Here is a 6483-nt window from a genome sequence, read left to right as displayed (position 1 = left end):
AGCATATCGATTGCGCAACCAGGGCTGGAAAAACCTTGGATCATTGCTATTCTAACTTCCCCGACGCATATAAGGCCCTGCCCCGCTCTCCTTTCGGAAAAGCTGACCTCGACTCCATTTCGTTGATCCCTGCCTACAGACAGAAACTAAAACAAGAAGCTCCCGCGCCGAGGTCTGTTCAACGCTGGTCCGACCAATCTGATTCCACACTCCAAGACTGCTTCCATCACGTGGACTGGGATATGTTTCGTATTGCGTCAGACAACAACATTGACGAATATTGATTCGGTGAGCGAGTTCATTAGAACGTGCGTTGAAGATGTCGTTCCCATAGCAACGATTAAAACATTCCCAAACCAGAAACCGTGGATTGATGGCAGCATTCGCGTGAAACTGAAAGCGCAAACCAATGCTTTTAATCAGGGCAAGGTGACCGGAAACATGACCGAATACAAACAGTGTAACTATTCCCTCCGCAAGGCAATCAAACAAGCTAAGCGTCAGTATAGAGACAAAGTAGAATCTCAATTCAACGGCTCAGACACAAGAGGTATGTGGCAGGGTCTACAGTCAATCACGGATTACAAAAAGAAAACCAGCCCCGTCACGGACCAGGATGTCTTGCTCCCAGGCAGACTAAATAACTTTTTTGCCCGCTTTGAGGACAACACAGTGCCACTGACACGGACCGCAAATAAAACATGCGGACTCTCCTTCACTGCAGCCGACGTGAGGAAAACATTTAAACGTGTCAACCCTCGCAACGCCTGCAGGCCCAGACGTCATCCCCAGCCGCGCCCTCAGAGCATGCGCAGACCAGCTGGCTGGTGTGTTTACGGACATATTCAATCAATCCCTATCCCAGTCTGTTGTTCCCACATGCTTCAAGAGGGCCACCATTGTTCCTGTTCCCAAGAAAGCTAAGGTAACTGAGCTAAACGACTACCGTCCCGTAGCACTCACTTCCGTCATCATGAAGTGCTTTGAGAGACTAGTCAAGGACCATATCACCCCCACCCTACCTGACACCCTAGACCCACTCCAATTTGCTTACTGCCCAAATAGCTCCACAGACGATGCAATCTCAACCACACTGCACACTGCCCTAACCCATCTGGACAAGAGGAATACCTATGTGAGAATGCTGTGCATCGACTACAGCTCGGCATTTAACACCATAGTGCCCTCCAAGCTCGTCATCAAGCTCGAGACCCTGGGTCTCGACCCCGCCCTGTGCAACTGGGTACTGAACTTCCTGACGGGCCGCCCCCAGGTGGTGAGGGTAGGCAACAACATCTCCACCCCGCTGATCCTCAACACTGGGGCCCCACAAGGGTGCGTTCTGAGACCTCTCCTGTACTCCCTGTTCACCCACGACTGTGTGGCCACGCACGCCTCCAACTCAATCATCAAGTTTGCAGACGACACAACAGTGGTAGGCTTGATTACCAACAACAACGAGACGGCCTACAGGGAGGAGGTGAGGGCCCTCGGAGTGTGGTGTCAGGAAAATAACCTCACACTCAACGTCAACAAAACTACAACATCAATTCACCTCCCAAGTTTCAATAAGAAGAATAACCTCATAGAATGCAATGGAAATGACATTCACCTGAAGTGCTGGTACTGCTTGATCTGTGGCAGCATCCTGAAGTCCAGAGTATTGGTATTTGGTATTTTATTAGGATCTGCATTAGCTGTTGCAAAAGCAGCATCTACTCTTCCTGGGTTCCACACAAAACATGAAACATAATACAGAATGACATAATACAGAACATCAATAGACAGGAACAGCTCAAAGTCCAACCAGCTGTGGGATGTTGACCTCTGTCACAGTGCTGTCCTTCACAACACCAGCAATCTCAGACAAAGTGTTTACCCTGGTCTTTCTGAAGCTCTGCTTGATGAGGCCGAAGCACCAGTCGGGGGCAAACTTGATGTGGCCTGTGATCAGGAAATGAAGGTCCAGACTGCAGTGGAGCTTGCGCATGGTCCGCCAGGCACAAGACCAGAGCACAAACTTGTTCTCGTTTTGGCCACTGCAGTTATCACAATTCAGATCCACACTTGTTTCCCCAACTCCGTAGTTGGTGAAGAAATGGTGAATGTAGTTGATGACTGCTCTGCTGCCTTTGCTGGTTGACATGCCTTCATCAATCAAGTAGTTGACTTGTTGTGGTATTCCTTCACAGCAGACACCAAAGAACCCACACTTGCGAGGAGTTAAAAAGTAGATGGGACTTGGCTGCATAATGGCAGAAGGATAGTGCATCTGCAAACAACAAAAGAACATTAAGATAAATTACAATGAATTGTCTCACTCCTGTCAACTTGTCTTTACACCAATCAGTGAAATGTATTTGCCTGCCTCCCATATATATATAGTCAGCAACCATCTTCTGGTAGACAGACCGCTCACTCTGAACAAGCAGGAGATGCTGCTCTTGCTTCTTCATCTTGGCTGATTAAACAGCTTCTGGTAGATCTGAAGACCTGATAGTTTTTCATCTGGCACTGCCAGCACAGGTCTGTCCTCGGCTTAGTGCTTGAAATGTGGGGCAGCAATTTTCTCCACAGATTCCTGAAGGAAGACTACACATACCTCTGGAAAATACAAAACAAATGTGAGATAGATAAAAGTAGTGACTATGATGTTGGAGGTCAATTAAATAATCAAAATGGGTTTATGCTTTACGTCATTGATTCCTTGTAGAGACGCCACAATGATGCTTGGGATGGCAGCAGCTTTCCACCAAAGTGTTTGTGTCCTGGGTGGTGTCCTGGTAATGCTATTGCATGATCCTCTGCGTAGTTGTTGATGAAGTTCACCACTCACAGCAAGTCCTCATGCTTCAGGTGTAACCTGTGCTTGCTTGGGCCAGTTCTCTTTTTGATGGGAGCCATTAGATCATTCTCCTTGTATGACTGGTGGAGGAGAGTCGAGGGTGTTCTACTGATGCTGAAAGACAAATTCCAGATACTAACGTTACATACACTTCATACATGTAAGTTAATGTTAGCTAGCAAGCCAGCCATCTAACCTCATCTAAAAAATTAACTAAAATCCCAATCCACAGAGTGACGTTAGCAAGCCAGCCATCTAACCTCAGCTTACGTTAGCTAGCTAACAGCAAGCTTTAACTTGGGGTCTTTTGTTTAGACATGTAACATTAACATTAGCTAGCTAAAAAATGAACTAAAATCCCAATCCATAGAGTAACTTTAGCAAACCAGGCTTCGAACTCCAGCTGGCTAGCTAACAGCAAGCTTTAACTAGCAATACAACCCGATTGTCATAGCTATCTGAAGTTAACTAAATAAAGTAGGTTCAATGTTACATTCTTACCAATATACATGGATGAAAGCTTCACTGCAGACTGCAACCCCTTTAATTAAATAAGACGTCCTGTGTCTTGTTGCTTCTATCAGACATTCCACTGATTTCAAAACTCTGTCAACTTCTTCCATGACAACAACACTGTTGATTGTCGCTGTTTCATCTCCAGCACTGTCATCAGAAGACTCTACAATGTCTTCTTCAATTAAAATGTTTTTCCCTAAATCAGGGATTTCCTCATTGTCTGATTCATTTTCATTTTCAGAGAGAGTCAGCATGGTACGATCATCCTCCAGAAAGTAGACCACACAAATTGTTCGCAATTCAGGGCAGCAATGTTATTGAGAGCAGTAACAACATATTTGCAGTTCCTCATAACATATTTGCAATTCTCCATGGCTATCATTATATATTTTTAAAAAAACTGCAGAAGAAAGGATTATCTACGGATTACGAGGAGCTCATTTTATAGACACAAGATGCAACACCGCAGACCAATCCAAACTCATCCCTCGGCATGTCCAGCCCACGCATTATCTCAGCTAATCATGGCTGACGAGAAGGTTGCTCTCTTTCTCTGTGGCTAAACCAACTAGGTTCTTAATTTAACAATTGTATTCGTATTTACAGATAACATACACATTTGATATCAAGGCACATGAATGTTCACATGTTCGAGAAGGCATTTCTGCCAAAAAACGCATTTTGATAAAAAAATATTTTTTACGTTCAAAAGGCTCTCCTGTGACATCGTGACTTGCAACATACACCTAGTTTCCTGAATCGGGTCACATGCAGTTTCTTGCAAAAGCCCTCTGTGACATTAAATAATATTTATCTTAAAACTTTGATTCCGAAATGTGTCTGGAGATTTGGTCAACTCCGTCATATTTGTCTAAAATCCTAAATGGATCAGGAATGAGCAGGGTCAGCTATACCATAAGGACCCCTTATTCATGTCCTCATGCAGTGCAACAACACCACTCGTGTGTTGCGGTCCAAACACTAAAAAGAGATACCCTCGTCAACTTACCCTTGCCTTATGCCCTTGGGGGAATCCCCGTCATCATCTTGGAGGGTGGTCCAAATGATTAGCTAAGCAAGTGAAGTTTGCAACGTAAGCCCCTCAGCCCTTGTTTTTAGTCAGCTTTGCGAGTGTCCAATTGAATTCACTCCAGGGCCTGAAACTCTCCATAATTCAATTCACGACAATTGTACATCCGCTAAGAAAAGTCAGTGAAAACATAAAAACAACATCAATGAAGAAGTCAACATATAAGTGTAAGTAAAAATGAATGCAAATAAGTTAGTACACATGATGGCACAAACACGTCTCGTAAAAAGTAAATATGTTTTTGTTTGGTTTTCTTTTGGAAATTGTAGAAATAAAACATTTTCCTTCTTCAGAAGTTCCAGCTAGGCAGGCTAACGTTAGTTAGCTAATTAATTTGCTAGCTAGCATACAGTAGACCTATATTAATAATTATATATTTAATATAAGTAGACATGCACTGATAATTGACTGTAGCACATATAAAGCACCCACAAGCCACCGGTGGTTGAAAAATCAATCATCATGGGATGAACGAGTGATGAATTTCCGGCCAAGGGTGGTCCATTTAAAAATCATTCCTTCCTCCCTCGCACCTTGCCCTGCAAGTGTATACTCATCGTCAGACGTCACGACACATCATCAGAAGTGTCCACTTAATTTGAGGGCTGAGGCAACACAGTAGGGTGTCTCTTTTAAGTGTTTGGACAGCAGCTGTGGTCTGCAAACTTATCTACTTTTGATATATTTAAAAAAGCAATTTTGGAATCATCATGGTCCCAACAATAAACTGTCAACGCCATCTGCCTGATAGATGAAAATAAAAAATTGAATTTTTGTTCATATATGTTACATTTAATTAGGTTTTAGAGTCATAAAGCAACTGAGGAAAAACTCAATTGCTACAGTGTATACCACTTGAATGAAGAAAAATGCAATTTTTTATAAACTCCATGAAATATCAACTCTCAGATTTTTGTCTAACGTCAATTATGTCAGAGTGCTGAAAAATCTGATAGAATTATCATATTTTTATTGAGGATATTCATTTTATAAAAGAAGTCTGTTTTAATTATCGGTTGTCAACTCCGTTAGGGGTTTGTCAAGTCCGTCACTGATGGCTAAACCTGAAGAAATGTTTTTTGGTCAATATTCTGAAAGAATAATCACTGTTCTGCAACATATGCTTAAACAATTTAAATATTTGCTGTGCTAGACCTAAGGGATAATGTTTGCTTTATAAATGTTGTTTTATGTTGTAAATCTAGAAAAACATGCCAAAATGCTAACGGAATTAGCCCTGAAGCATTTAATAGTGCTATAAAACAAAACAAAAATAAGTTTGATGATTTGTATTACATATTTATGAATATTCTAATGTTAGAAATAAACAATCAAGGCCATTTAACATTTGTTGGACAATAATTGTACCAAAATTATGGTGTAATTTTATGAAAACATTTAAAAAAATAGTTGCTCCTTTATATGGTGTGATAGCTAATATTTTGGGTTATCAAAACATATATTTAAAAATTGTTAACATGAAGACATATATTTGAGCTTGTCCCATCTTTGAAGAATCCCTGAGCTCAGCCCAAAAAAATCTCAGCCTCATTGCAAAATGTGTGAAATAACAAGAGAATAGTTATAAAACTGCACATTTTTCTATATATATTTTTGAGGGGTGAGTGAGGCCTTGCTCTAAAACTGAGGAGGCCCTGCGAAACTGCGCTATGCCACTGGAATGTTCATGCATTGTCCAAGGCAATACATACCAGTAATCCAATTTCCCTCATTCAAGTTAAAAAAGTGTGTGTACACCCATGCCATGTATGATTGCACTGGTATTTCAGGCACTGGGACTTTGATTCCTTTGTGTCATATGAAATGAATACGAGTCACATCAATTGAATTTTAGAACATGGATGTCTTTCACATGCGTCTGATGTGCTTATTGCATAATGCTTTTGGTCTTTGATATACTTGGTAAGTTGTGCCATTGCTTTTATGCTGTTCTTTGAAGTAGGCCACATAGCAGTGTGTTGTGATCTGCTGGTTTGCTTTGAATGTGCCTGTTGCGGTCACACAGTGATAG

This window comes from Oncorhynchus keta, chromosome 4 (assembly GCF_023373465.1).
Source record: "Oncorhynchus keta strain PuntledgeMale-10-30-2019 chromosome 4, Oket_V2, whole genome shotgun sequence".
NCBI lineage: Eukaryota > Metazoa > Chordata > Actinopteri > Salmoniformes > Salmonidae > Oncorhynchus > Oncorhynchus keta.
Note: the sequence above shows the minus strand (reverse complement) of the source record.